The sequence below is a fragment of the Rhincodon typus genome, chromosome 9 (genome assembly GCF_021869965.1).
Source record: "Rhincodon typus isolate 14 chromosome 9, sRhiTyp1.1, whole genome shotgun sequence".
In the NCBI taxonomy this organism is placed as follows: domain Eukaryota; kingdom Metazoa; phylum Chordata; class Chondrichthyes; order Orectolobiformes; family Rhincodontidae; genus Rhincodon; species Rhincodon typus.
The window spans coordinates 90083452-90099074 of NC_063340.1; the positions used below are offsets into that span (position 1 = coordinate 90083452).

A 15623-nucleotide genomic window follows, 5' to 3' on the forward strand; every position below is an offset into this window, starting at 1 on the left:
TCCTATGATGCTGCTTGGCCTGCTGTGTTCATCCAGCCCTGCACCTTGTTGTCTCGGATTCTCCAGCATCTGCAGTTCCTACTATCTCTGATTCGATGGTTAAAAAGGTGTTTGCTGTGCTTGCCTTCATTGCTCAGTCCTTTGAAAATTGGAATTGGGAAGTCATGTTGAGGTTGTACAGGATATTGGTTGCCCAGTTATAAGAAGGATATTATTAAGCCAGAGAGGGTTCAGAAGAGATTTACCAGGACGTTTCTAGGTATGGAAGGTTTGGGTTATAAAGAAGGGCTTGACAGGCTGGGACTTCTTTCACTGGAGTGTAGGAGGTTGAGAGGCAACCTGATAGAAGTTTATAAAATAATGAGGGGTATAGATAAAGTTATCGGTAGTTGTCGTTTCCCTAGGATGGGGGATTTCCAGACTAGGGGGCACATTTTAAGGTGAGAGGATAGAGATTTAAAAAAGACATGAAGGGCAAATTGTTTGCACAGAAGGTGGTTGCGTGTGGAATGAACTTCCTGAGGAAGGGGTGGTTTACAAAGTTTAAAAGACATTTGGATAAGTACATAAATAGAAAAGGTTTGAAGGGATATGGGCCAAGAGCAGGCCGGTGGGATTAGTTCAGTTTGAGATTAGGTTCAGCATGGACTGATTGGACCAAAGGATCTGTTTCTGTGCCGTATGACTCTATGGCATTCACTCCCATGAGCCAGTTCCACATTCAAATGGACCATGGCTGATCTGTATCTCAACATCATTTAAACTTAAGTTTAATTGGGCTCCACTGTAACCCACTAAGATGTGAGTAACTTATCGAGGAAATTTCACATTCTCAGCTCTCGAATCTTTAGGCCATCATTTCCCACAATCCACTGCAGCTCCTGTTCTGCTCAATGACACTCCCACCTCCACCTCTGATGTCCTTGTCCTGAGCTAAACCATTCCTCACACCCACCCTGGTTACTCCCCTTCTTGTGGCCCTCTTTCATTCCCTTAGTCCAAGAGACACAGACAGACAGGAACAGGAGTAGGCCATTCAGCCCATTAAGCCTGCTCCTTGACTAGATAAAATGATGCATAATCCTATTTTAATCACTACTCCACATTCCTAAACATTCCTGTTAATTTTTCACACCCTGAGTAATCAAGAAACTCCCTCTCTCAGCCTTAAAAATATTTAAAGATTTTACATTCACTGCCTTTCGATGACGGACATTCCAAACACTCAAAATCTTCTGAGAGAATAAAAAAAATCCTCATCTTTGTCTTAAATGTGTTAACTTTTTTAAACTTGGCCCCCTAATTCTCGAAGCTCCCACAAGAGGAGCCATACTTTCTATGTCCACCAAGTCAAGTCCCCTCAGGATCACATCTGTTTCAAAGAAGTCCCCTTTGAGCCCAGCAGGGTCCAGAATGAACACATCCGGAGTAAGTGTTCGCAGCTCGAGGAAATTCAGATCCAAGTCGAGGAGCTGGAGTCTAAGATGAAAACATTGTGTCACAACAGAGAAGGGGAAAGGTCCTTGGAAATCTTTCTCCAGAGGATGCTCACACCACTTGGACTAGGGAATTGGAGATTAGTCATGGATCAGGGACAGGAGGCTGTGACTGCAGGTGAGGCCGGTTTGGGTCCCAGACCTTTCTAACGGTGAGCCCAATGGCACAGGTTTGTGTTTGGATCCCAATCCCAAACATTTCCCGACCCTGGGATGGTAACCTGGGTCAGGAATGGAGGAGAAAGGCTGAGATTCCAATCAGAAGGTCCTCATTTTCCCCATTGCTGATGCAATTCCAGGCAAGTGCAGTCAGGGAATATCTGGCTCAGGGACAGGATTATAGAATCACAGAAATGTTCCAGTGTTGAAGGAGACAATTCAGCCCCATCCTATCTGCACTGAAACTTCAAATGAAGCATCATTCCTGGCTGCCACTGCCCTGCTTTCTCCTCAAGTCCCTGCATACCGTTGGGATAGAGAATAGGATACAGCAACAGTGAATCATTACAGCATGTGGTCAGGGGGGATCGATTGCAGGCGGTTTGAAACTTTCAACTGCTTCCTTTCGGTTTTTGGTGAGAATGAAACTTTTTAAATTACTACTTGATCTCCTCCAATCTGTCAGTTGTGAACATTGTGAAATTCTCCTCTCGATAGATTATTCTGTGGCAGGATCCTGCACAAAATAAATCAAAGCAGCAAATTAGAAAACTTTCAGCTGATGGATATATTTCAAATTATTCCCTCTCAAATTACAATAGCCACACAAGAAGCTTCAGTTTGTCCTCTGTAAATCATCATTTAACCAGGAGGAGATTTTATAAAATGCTACAATTCAAGTTACATTATTTTTTTCTCTTCGATATGAACAGATCCATTGGCTGATCCAGTCCTCATTCAGTATCCAGTGGTCAGCAAGGTACCAGAGGGTGAAACTGTTGAGTTCCAGTGTGCCATGTACAATGCCAGTGTGATTGACACTGATGTACACTGGCACTACCAGCGACCTGGCAGCTACATGGAGTGGGTGATAAGCCAGTTTGTGAATGGCATCCTCACCAAGGCCCAGCGTTTCCACGATCATGTTCAGCTTTCCAAGCCAGGAATTGAGGAGTATTCCATCACACTCCTGAATTGTGCCTTGTAGATAGTGGACAGCTTTGAGGAGTCAGGAGAAGGGTTACTATCCTGAGGAGCACAAAATTTATTGTCAATTTTAGACATTGCTCAGACTGAAATGACTATGTGTATAACATTCTGATATTTTACAGAAGAATCTTCTCATGGTATTCACTGGATTTCAGATCCCGTTTTTATCATTGGCACCATTCTGGGTTTCACTGTTGTGATCTGCATTGTCTTGCTCACATATCTCCTTCAGAAACAAATTCTATGCTCATCAGTAAAGGACTCCACACGAGGGTAAATTCTATTTCATCTTGGGTTTGATTCTGTCACTGCACAGTTATTGTTTTTGACATTGGGGTAAGTGCTGATATTCCCACTGCACCGTATAGATCCATTGTAAACGGTGGATCAGTGACTGTCGAGACAATCCCACACGTCCAGATGCCCAATCGTTGCCAGTTTGCTCCATTTCTGGGAGCACACGCCCTCCAGTGCCAGGCCACAGGCATCTACTGGTGACAGTCAGAAAGCTTTGAATGGGTCAAGCATTAGACATCACCTGCAGGATCCCCAGTAGATACCGGTTCATTACCCACCAAGCCGAGTGTCAGGGTTTGCCTTAGTGCTGGTAGCTCACTGGCAGCACAGTGCCTCCTTGCTGGGAAGGCCATGCGAGTGCCAGACCATTTGGCCCAATAGGCTGTGTTGGCATTTCACTTTGACATCTGCAAGAAGGTCCAAATCACATTTTCCTGCCCTGTTCCCTCATCCATTCAATCCCCTTTATCCTCACACCCTTCTCCAACTGAATCCTGAATGCTGACATTGAGTCTACCCCTGCCATTAATCTGGAGTGAATCCCAGAGCCTCCCCACCCTTGGGGGGAAGGGATTTCCCAAGCGTCTAAACTGAATCTGTTTTGTTGTAGTTTGTACCCATGACCCCTCATTCTTCATCCCCATAATAGTCTGTTTCCATCTTGTTCATTGCCCCTTAAAAGTGTTTTAAAGACTTTGATCATGGCCCTGAAGTCTGGGTCCTTCCAATGGTATAAAGATATTCTGAAGTTTTTCAATGTGTTTGTATGTGCTTATCCTGGGCAGCATTCTACTGAGTTGGTGCAGTTCTCTCCTTCAGTGTATTGTTGGTCTGAATCAGCTGATAGTGCAGCAAGTTTCTTGAAGAAATCTCTCCCATCCAAAATTGGAAATAACAACAACTTGGCCAAGTTTTCCAGCATGCCATCTAATTTTGTCAAAGTCTTTCCTTTGTTGTTCACATAAATTCTATATCATCCTTTTTGCCTTTAAGTTGGTTTGAAATGTCCATGGTGCAGCGTATAAAATCCATCAGCACTGAGAGTGTGAAGATGACAGTATCGTTCTGTGATAAATGTGCAATAATTCTAATGCATGGTACTTATTTAGGAGCCCTGTTGAAGACCAGAATGCTGTGTATGCAACAGTAAATGGTAAGCAAACTAATTTAATCATTATCGCAACATTTAGCAGGAATTACTCACTATTCCAAATATCCCTTTTACATGGTTAGATTCCTGACGTGTTTAATTAGCTAATGGGTATACCAGGTCATTTGTCTGATGAACAGAACTGACCGTGAAAGGTGGCAAACCCATAGCTGGCAGAATGAAGGTGATAAGATCCCCCTGGGCTTTTGGCTGCAGCTTGTGACTGCCCCTCAGGATGGCAATGGTGTAAAGAATGGCCCTGAAAATGGATGGACCTTCAGACACAGAAACAGCCTCCTATAGTCCACCAGCCAACAGAGACAGACGTTTTTAAATATGTAATATTGTCCCTTTCAGAACCATTCCTCAGATCAGTGAATGCTGACAGGGGACCGAATGGGGTTTTCAAGATGTTACAGGTTTTGATGGAGTGAGTCGGGAAAAAGTATTATCTGTCACATTCGCGATAATAATCAGAGATCAAGGATTTATGTTCATTGCAGAAAGTGTTCTGATCCCAATTGAGGAGACTGCTTGACAAGTCCGATCCCAGAATAATGTGGCCTTTATAGAGAAATGGTCTTAAACAATATTCCAGCTGCCTGGTCATGACGTTTGATGATTTGTCTCACAGACTCATTGATAGCAACTGGTGTCCAGCATCCGCCTGGAGATTACAGAATCCCTCCTTTGACAAGACACAGATGGGTGAGCTTCACTGTTTTTTTTCTGTACACATTCCTGGAACAGTAAACAACCAAAGAGATGAGCTCATGTCATTGTCAATTTATGATTTCAAGTCAACTTTTCCTCCACAGCCAACCTCTTGTCTTAAGCCCCTTGTTACACCTCACTTAAAATGGATCCCAGCTATTTCTGGAGTTGTCACAAAATTTGAAGATTTAATAAACCACACGCAAATCCCCCATTTCCCTATCTTTCAGACCCAGGTGGCCAGAAAGCAAAACTAGGTTTCTCTCCTGAACAAGAGTTCCTGTTTATAACAAAGAAATAGAATCTAGTTACAGGAAAACAATGATGAGGGATTCAGATACAAAACTACCAGTTAAAACTCATGCCCTGTTATAAACTCCCACTTTCCAACATAAAGAGTGACATAGACAGATAAAAACATGGGTGTTATGGACTGAGGGAAAGACTGGGAAGATAGTTCAGAGTTCCCTGCCGACAGGGTTTTCAGAGATGATTATTCTGCTGCTCAGACACAGTTTCTCAATCTTCCTTCTCCAAATGTTTTCACTTATTTACAGGAGGCACACAAGGACTGATTCACACTTATAGCAGCTCCCCGGCTGATTCACATTTATAACAGCTTACTGACTGATTCATTAAAAGCTGCAGCCTACACGAAATGCTGAGGAGAGATCAGCTGACTTTCTTCAGGCTTAAAGTGCTGTTTACTGCAGAGAACACAGAGACAACTCCTGAGCTGGTGGAGATCTAATGTTTTCTCTGTATCTGGTCAACACTTCCAAAGTTGTTTAGTTCCCTGTGAACCATTCACATCATTATTGGGAGGCAGAAGGCATTTGTTATCAATAACTGGTCATGGGTTCACAGACCAATCAACGACATGTTGCTGGTTAGAATGATATTTTGACACGTCCTCCTCCCCTCATCGCCTCCCTCTCCACCATTCAGCTTCATCTGGTCTGTAAACCTTCTCTCACTACTGCCCTAAAAGGCAGCTGTGTAAGCAAAACTTACAATGAGGGTCAGGTGACTTGATTTCAGAAAGTGCAGCAATCCCTTGACAATCCTTGATTGGTAAAACAGTGAATTTCCCATTTCAGTCCACAATCAAAGATACAAAAGATGAAAACATTTCCACTCCATGACAGCTCATGTCTCTAGCTCATTACTCCCTGGCATAAAGAGAGACCAGGCAAACTGATCCCAAGTCTCTACATAGCCTCTACACATTCAGAACTATTGGAGAGCAGCTCACCATGACTCCTCTCCAATTTGCCTTCATGGTGACCAGTGACTGAACCTTCAGCAGAAAAAAAGTACTCAAAATGGCAAATGAGATGTACTGGTCCAACTTGCCTTGTGTAACTCAAAATGAGGGTTCAGTATGACTGGTATGTTCAGTTCTGGGATCTGCTTCTCTGCAGTATCTCTATTCCGCTTCCACTCGGCTGTACTGTCAGCTGCTCGCAGTTATGATTTGGAAATTGTTTGTCAAATCAGTTGCTTCCATGGAAATAGAAACATTTCAACACTGTAATTCCTGACTCTGTCTAATCAGCATACAGTCATCTCTCATTTCACAATGATAACTGAATGTAATATTTCTTGTTTCCATCTTACTACAGCATGTGAAAGATTGACCAGCAGATTCTGACTCAACATACATGGTAAATATGTCGCATTGCAATTATCATCTGGATTTTACAAAATTCATCCTATTCCCAGAGTCCTCTTTCTGTGTTTCCGTTGGTCGTATCATCCGACTAACATTTCTATCCACTAATCGCCTCCAGTGGGAATGGGCTCATTGCCTAGCAAACCAGATTGTCCTTCATGCTGGATTCCCAATTCAATTACTGGGATCTTCCTGCTCATGTCTCATATTACTGTCTCCACTCTCCGATCTCATTCTTTCTCCAGATGCTTTCACTAGTTTACAGGGGGCACAGGGGGACTGATTCACACTTATAGCAGCTCCCTGACTGATTCACATTTATGGCAACTCTTTGACTAATTCACATGAATAGCAACTCTCTGACTGATTCACACTAGTAGCATCTCCCTGACAGATTTATACTTATTGTAGCTCCCTGAATGATTCACATTTTTGGCAACTCCCTGACAGATTCACACGAATAGCAGCTCTCTGACTGATTCACACTTATAACACTCCTGCTGATTCAGTAGGATATACATCCTATCGGAAAGATAGGCAGGTGGGCCAAAGGGGTGGGGTTACCTTTTTCGTGAGAAATTAAATTAAATCAATAGGAAGAAACAAAGTAGGGTCAGATGGTGTAGAATCTGTGTGGGTAGAATTGAGGAACCTCAAAGGTAAAAAAAAACATAGTTGGGGTTGTGTACAGGCCTCCAAGCAGTAGTCAGGAGCTGGGGCGCAAGATACACCAGGAAGATAGAAACGGTGTGTAAGAAAGGCACAGTCACAATGATCATGGGGGATTTCAATATGTAGGTGAACTGGGAAAATCATGTTGGTAATGGATTGCAAGAAAAGGAGTTTGTGGAATGTCTCTGAGATGGCTTTTTGGAGCAGCTCGTGGTGGAGCCTACAAGGGAACAGGCAATACTGGATTTAGTGTTGTGCAATGAGGCAGACTTGATAAGGGAGCTTAAGGTAAAGGAACCCTTAGGAGGCAGTGATCATAAGCTGATAGAATTTACTCTGCAATTTGAGAGGGAGAAGATAGAATCAGAGGTAATGGTATTACAGCTGAATAAAGGCGACTACAGAGGTATGAGGGAGGAGCGGGGCAGAATTGACTGGAAGAGGATCCTAGCAGGAAAGACAGTGGAACAGCAATGGCAGGAGTTTCTGGGAGTAATTCAGGAGACGCAGCAAAAATTCATCCCTAAGAAAAAGAAGCATGGTACAGGGAGAATGAGGCAACCATGGCTGACTAAGGAAGTCAGGGATAGCATAAAATCAAAAGAGAAAGCATATAATGTGGCAAAGGACAGTGGGAAACGAGAGGACTGGGAAGATTACAAAGACCAACAGAAGGCAACAAAAAAAGAAATAAGGAGGGAGAAGATTAAATATGAAGGTAAACTAGCCAGTAATATAAATGAAGACTGTAAGAGTTTCTTTAGATATAGAAAGGGCAAAAGAGAGGCAAAAGTGGACATTGGACCACTGGAAAATGACGGTGGAGAGATGGTAGTGGGGAACAAGGAAATGGCTGAGGAACTGAATAATTACTTTGCGTCAGTCTTCACGGTGGAAGACACGAGTAATATCCCAAAAATTCAAGAGAGTCGGGGGGCAGAGCTGAGTATAGTGGCCATCGCCAAGGAAAAGGTGCTAGTAAAACTGATTAGCCTGAAGGGGACAAATCACCCGGACCAGATGGACTACACCCCAGAGTTCTAAAGGAGATAGCTGAAGAGATAGTGGAAGCGTTAGTGGTGATCTTTCAGGAATCGCTAGAGTCAGGGAGGGTCCCAGACGACTGGAAAATCGCTAACGTGTGACATCCCTGTTTAAAAAGGGAGTAAGGCAAAAGATGGAAAATTACAGGCCGATTAGCCTAACTTCAGTCATGGGTAAGATTTTGGAGTCCATTGTAAAAGATGAGATTTCTGAATATTTGGAAGTGTATAGTAAAATAGGGTAAAGTCAGCATGCTTTCATCAAGGGGAGGTTATGCCTGACAAATCTGCTAGAATTCTTTGAGGAAGTAATGAGCAGGGTAGACCAAGGAGAGCCAATGGGTGTTATCTACCTGGACTTCAAAAAGGCCTTTGATAAGGTGCCACACAGGAAGCTGCTGAGTAAGATAAGGGCCCATGGTGTTAGAGGCCAGATGCTAGCATGGATAGAAGATTGGCCATCTGATAGAAAGCAGAGAGTGGGGATAAAGGTGTCTTTCTCAGGATGGCAGCCGGTGACAAGCGGTGTTCCGTAAAGGTCAGTGTTGGGACCACAACTTTTCACTTTGTACATTAATGATCTAGATGAAGGAACTGTGGGCATTCTGGCTAAGTTTGCAGATGATACAAAAATAGGTGGAGGTACAGGTAGGATTGAGGAGGTGTGGAGGCTGCAGAAGGATTTGGACAGGTTATGAGAGTGGGCAAAGAAGTGGCAGATGGAGTACAATGTGGGAAAGTGTGAGGTCATGCACTTTGGTAAGAAGAATAAAAGCATGGACTATTTTCTAAATGGGGAGACAATTCAGAAGTCTGAAGTGCAAAGAGACTTGGGAGTTCTAGTCCAGAATTCTCTCAAGGTAAAAACTGAAAGAACTGTGGATGCTGTAAATCAGGAACAAAAACAAAATTGTTAGAGAGGCTCAGCAGGTCTGACAGCATCTGTGAAGGAAAAAAACAGAGTAAACATTTCGGGTCTGGTGACCTTTCCTCTAACCTGCTGAGCCCCTCCAGCAATTTTGTTTTTGTTCTCTCAAGGTAAACTTGCAGGTTGAGCCAGTAGTCAGGAAGGCAAATGCAATAATGGCATTTATTTTGAAAGGACTTGAATATAAAAGCAGGGATGTACTACTGAGGATTATAAGGCTCTGGCCAGGCCACATTTGGAGTATTGTGTGCAGTTTTGGGCCCCATATCTCAGGAAGGATGTACTGGTCCTGGAGCGAGTTCAGAGGAGGTTCACGAGAATGGTCCCAGGAATGGAAAGCTTAACATATGAAGCAAGTTTGAGAACTCTGGGACTATACTCATTGGTGTTTAGAAGGATGAGGAGGGATCTAATTGAAACTTACAGAATACTGAATGGCCTGGGAAGAGTGGATGTTGGGAAGATGCTTCCATTGGTAGTAGAGTCTAGGACCCAAGGGCACAGCCTTAGAGTAAAGGGAAGACCTTTTAGAACGGAGGTAAGGAGAAACTTCTTCAGCCAGAGAGTGGTGAATCTATGGAATTGACTGCCACAGAAGGCTGTGGAGGCCAGGCCATTGAGTACATTTAAGACTGAGATAGATAGGTTTTTGATTATCAAGGGGATTAGGGGTTACAGGGAGAAAGCAGGAAAATGGGGTTGAGGAACTTATCAGCAATGATTGAATGGCAGAGAAGACTCGATGGGCTGAATGGCTTAATTTCTGCTCCTATGCCTTATGTCTTATGGTCTTATGGTCTTATAAGCTGCAGCTTACGGGAAATGCTGAAGAAGAAATTAGCTGACTTTCTCCAGGCTCAAGGTACTGTTTTGCTGCAGAGAACAGAGAGACAGCTCCTGAGCTGGTGGAGAACTGTTGGCTTCACTGTATCTTGTTCACACACCCAAAGTTGTTCAGCTCCCTGTGAAACACTCACATCATTATTGGGAGGAGAAGGCATTTGTTATCATGGGTTCACAGACCAATCAGCTATGTGTTGCCAATTAGAATGATATTTTGACACCCCTCCTCCACCCCACTCCCTCTCTACCCTCCAGCTCCATCTGGTCTGTAAACACTCTCCCAATACTGCCTCAACAATGAGAGTCAGTTTCCTTGATTTCAGAATGTGCAATAATGCCTCAACAATCCTTGGTTTATAGAACAGTGAATTTCCCATTTCAGTCCACAATCAAAAATACAAATGATAAAACCATTTCTGCTCCATGATGGCTTGTTTCGCTAGTTCATTACTTGCTGACATAGAGACAGAACAGGAGAACTGATCCCAGGTCTCTGCATAATCTCTCACGCACTCATTAGGGGCTATTTGAGAGCAGCTTAGTATGGTTCATCTTTAATTTGCCCTCATGGTGACCAGTGACTAATCCTTCAGCAGGAAAATAAAACACTAAAATTGGCAAATGAAACATACTGATCCAACTTGCCTTGTGTAATTCACAATAAGGGTTCAATCTGACTGGGATGTTCAGGTCAAAATATTGCTGATATTGTTCCTGATTTTCCCTCTGGGATCTGCTTCTCTCCAGGAGCTCTATTCCTCTTCCACTCGGCTGTACCGTCAGCTGCCCACAGTTATGATTCAGAAACTGTTTGGCAACTCAGCCACTTTCATGGAAATAGAAATGTTTCAAAACTATAATTCCCGGCTCTGTCTAATCAGCATTCAATTGTCTCTCATTTCACAATGATTAATTAACCCAATCTTTGTTGTTTCCATCTTATTACAGAACGTGAAAGATTCTCCAGCAGATTCTGATTCAACATATATGGTAAATATCTCACACTGCAATTAACATCTGAATTTTACAAAATTCACCCTATTCCCAAACAGTCCTCTTCCTGAGTTTCAATTTGTCCCATCGTCTGACTGACATCTCTATCCACCAACGATCACCAGTGGGAATGTGGTCAGTGACTAGAATCCAGACTGTCCACCATGATGGATTCCCAACTTGATTACTGGGATCTTCCTGGTCAGCTCTCATTTTACTGTCTCCACTCTCTGATCTCATTGCTTTCCAGTCCCAGGTTCAGACCATCACCCCTTAAGCCCCATCCTGGAAACCCTAAGTCCAATTATCATCCTCTTCCAATCAACTTCACAGACTATCTGCTATCCCTTCCTCTCTCATACACAATACTCTGGTCTCCTCAGTCACTTCCGACCTCAGTAGTCAGCTGTGGTCATCACTGCATTCCACAATTCTCATAAAGAAATAACTTTTTTCCACTTATATCACTCCTCTCACAACCTCAACATGGCCTGGTAGACTTTACACCAAATGAAGTCCTTTAGAACTGTGGTCACTGTTATCCAAAAGGGAGGAATCAATTTAAATGTCACTGGGAGAACAATGTTGCTTTAGAACAGAAGAACATAAGAAATAGAAGCAAGTGTAAAGCTGACAGCTCCTCCAAGCTGCTTCACCATTAGATACAATCCTGAAGGATAATCTGCCCCAATTCCACTTTCCCACCTGCTCCTCATATCCCAAAAATTCTCAGAAAGGCCAGAGGTCTGTCCATTTCAACACAAAATGCTCTCAAAACTGGAACTTTGTCAACTGTGTTGGGGAGAAAATTCCAAAGATTAGCAGTTTGAGGAAATAAATTTCTTTCAAAAAATTCATCTGTCCCCTTGATCGAGAAGACAGGGCTTCAGTTTGTCATCTCATTGAAAAGCCTGTCCTGCTGACAATGCTGCACTGCCTCTGTACTGCACTGAGGGAACATCTTGGATGGTATGATCAAATGTAAGGACTTGGCTTTCAATCCAAAATCTCCAGTCTCAAAAACAAATGTTTTTTCCACTTAGCCGATACTAATGAGTGAAGGAGGCTGTTAACATGGATCTGCTTCCAGGGAGAGAAATCCCTTTTACCGATTAACAGTATATATTGTTAGAATGTGAAATAATTCTAAATAAGTCATCATTTTGTCAATGTTATAGACCACATTTTTTCACATTTCTCTTTTTCCTGTCAGACAATGAAGTATCTGGATCATTCTCATTACAATGAGCTTAAAGGTATGTTTCCAGTTTTGACTCCAACAGAGTACTTTACCTGATGCAGCGATGTTTATGCTATCTCCTATAACATGAGAATCTGGGTGTGGGGATTGTGTCTTTAATGAGTCTACAGGCTACAATTATGTACAACGACTTCAGAAATGGAGGAGGCTCCTATTATCAACAAATATGATCTTGCTCAGGCATGTCAATGTCTGGGCTAATATTCGCGATTGGGTACAGAGAGCAGGATTATTTCCAGACGAGTCCCATGCTTCATGGGATCTGATGCAAGATGAAGTCTGTGATCTTTATACTCTCAGGTCACAAGCTGTGATCCAGCGTGGGGGATGTCATCAGCATGTAGAATCATAGAATCATTCAGTACAAAAAGATGTCCTTCAGCCCATTGAGTCTATTTCTCTGTATAACAACTCCCCAAGGCCTTACCATATGCTTCCTGTTTTATTACAGCTGATTTCAATTCACCCTGTCCATATCCTTCATCATCTTACTCACATCACTCAGATCCTCCTCAGCCTTCTCTGGTCCGAAGAAAACAACACAAACTTATCCAAGCTCTCTTTTTAGCTAAACTGTTCCATCCCAGGCAATGTCCTGATGAATCTCCTCTGCACCCCCTCCAGTGCAATCATATCCTTCCCGTAGTGTGCTGACCAGAACTGCACACTTTACTCCAGCTGTTGCCTGACCAACATTCTGTACAGCTCCAACATAACCTCCCTGCACTGATAATCTTTGGCTTGACCGATAAAGGCAAGTAGACCATATGCCTTCGTAACAACCCTATTAACCTCTCCTGCCCCCTTCAGGGATCTGTGGACAAGCTTCCCAAGATCCCTTTGTCCCTCTGAGCTTCCTTGTGTCCTGCCATTCATTGAGTCCTCCATGTCTCAGAAAGCTCCCGTGACCCACTGACTTTAAGACTGAACACACAACCGATGAAATGGAATTAAAAGCGGCAGTGAGTGTGGTGTGGTAACAGGCCATTATTGGTCATTTTCCCTTCGTAGCCCCAACATGTTGGAACCAAATGCAGCCTCGACTGACATTGTGTCTGGGATACACACATTCACCACTGCCTGATGAGAGAGGTTGGGAGCTTCCAGGCAGGAATCACTGAGTTACTTTCTGGATAAACTGAGCATCTGAAATCATGTTTTATGGCTGCATTTGTCTGAAGATTAATGTTGCAAACTAATAATATTTTTAATTTTGTTTGGACAGGCCCTAAACAAACTCCTGGAACCTAACATACAGAAACAATCCTTCCGTAGGATGCCTGGGTCCTGGAACATAAAGATTAACAGATACTGACTGCAAGACACTCTTCCCAGACCATGCACACTCATTGAGAGAGATTGTAAATAGTTGAGGCTTCAGCACTGACCCTGTGACAATCTGTGATGTTTACCTTGTCTAGCCTAATGTAACTCCCTCTGGGCACTTTGGAGTGGGCAATAAATGCTGCCTACCTAGTGATGCCCAATAACCAGGAACAAATCAAAGGAAAACTTCACGAGTTATACGCAAAAAGGATTTATCTATCGCGTTCTTTGTTTCCTTTTGTGAATCCACCCTCTATTCATGATAATGTGATCCTCCCTTCAACATGAACTCTTTTGTATGGCATAATCTTTGATGTGCTTTCATAATACAAATGTAACACATCGACAGATCACCCTTTCTCCACATTGCTTGTTATTTTGTCAACAAGATAATCAATGAGTCAAACACATTTTCACTTTCACAAAACCACAGTGACTCTGCCTGTCTACATTGAGATTTCGAAGTCTCTTGCCATAACAGCCTTGGTAATGGATTCCAGCAATTTCCCCCAGCAGACATCAGGCTAACACCTTTTATTATTTTCTTACTGGCTTGAAGGGGAACTTGCAGGTGTGGTATTTCCATGTATCTGCTCCTCTTGTCCTTCTAGATGCAAGTGGTCATGTGTTTGTCAGGTACTGTCTGAGGATATTCAGTAAATTTCTGCAGCCCATCTTGTAGAAGATAGGCACTTGCTGCTGCTGAGCATCAGTGGTGGACAAAGTGAATGCTTGTGGATGTGGTGCCAATCAAACAGGCTGCTTTGTCCTGGATGGCGTCAAGCTTCTTGAGTGTTGTTGGGATGTTTAAAGAAATGTTGTGTTGTAGATCACAGGGCCCAGACGGCAATGGGTGACAGTTCCTCACAACCTCTGCAACTGGACAGTGTTATAGTCTGTGTGAACTGTCCTGTGTCTGTAATTGTATAATGTCTGGCCCCTTGTTTCTGCTTCTCATTGAAGATAACAACTGTATTTCTTGAAATGTTCAATATTCAGATTGAATATGAATCTCACTCTTTGCCACATAAATAATACTTCTAATTGACTTTATTTTAAACTACCTCCAAACACTGTGTGCAATTTATTTAACTGCAATGAAACAGGTTTGATCAGACTAACGTCAGCAATTTCAAGGACAGATTAAGAAACTCAGGTCAAAGAGAAGATCCTGAACCAGCCCCTCCTCCAATTGAACATACTGCTAAAGGTTTTCTTGGTCAGGCTTTGGAGAAACAATGTCAGTGTCCCCTCAAATTAGCATCCATGCCATTTTTTATCTGAGTGTTTCTGGAACTTACTGTCCACACATTAACCCTTTAAAACATCCAATTATTTCAAATGTGCCTCTTTTCTGAGGGGTGGGTTTATGACAACCTGCCACCGCATTATATTTAAAGTTGGGTGTGACACAGTAAATAAAGTAAACATTCTGCCCATTGCCTTTTTTCCTAGCCCCTAATGGAGGATATGTTGTGGAGTACCTGCTTTTGGGAGTGCCCTGTGCCTAGTGTCACATGCCCCCCTGATGACCATCTCTCTCTTGTTCCTCCTCCCCCAACCTCTCCCGCCTCCCCCCTCCCCTGCCCAGCTGGGACTCCAATCCCAGCTAGACTAAAATGCTTGGGTTTAGGGTCAAGTACATGCTCCATGTTTTCCCTCCCTGGGGGCTGAGAAGTCAAAATGCGGAGAAGTAAGAATGGGAGAGGAAACTGTCTCAGACAGAAAGAAAGAACATGTTTAACTGTCAAACAATACAGCACAGAAGGAGGACCTTTAGTCCATTGTGATGATGTTAGCTCCTCAATCAGGATATCCAATAACTCCCACTGTTCAATTTCAGAAATTCCCCTGTTGGTAAAAGAGGAAACGGGAATGAACCTTTACTCAGTGTTACATTTATTTACAGAGTGAGACAATTCAAGCAAAGACCTCCGAATTCAATCCAATCAGTTTCAGTACTCAGAGATAGTAGGAACTGCAGATGCTGGAGAATCTGAGATAACAAGGTGTAGAGCTGGATGAACACAGCAGGCCAAGCAGCATCAGAGGAGCAGGAGGGTCTAGGCCTGAAAC

At 43.1% G+C, this 15623-nt stretch overlaps 1 long non-coding RNA gene and 1 pseudogene across 1 annotated transcript; both read left to right on the top strand.

Annotated features, from left to right (window-relative positions):
- The window catches only part of LOC125484086, a 63915-nt pseudogene that overhangs the window by 23332 nt on the left and 24960 nt on the right, over positions 1-15623 (top strand).
- LOC125483962 lies at positions 3966-14595 on the top strand. The gene is made up of 6 exons (XR_007262836.1): positions 3966-4095; positions 4727-4800; positions 6432-6473; positions 10916-10957; positions 12174-12216; positions 13447-14595. It is a non-coding gene; the product is annotated as an uncharacterized LOC125483962 (long non-coding RNA).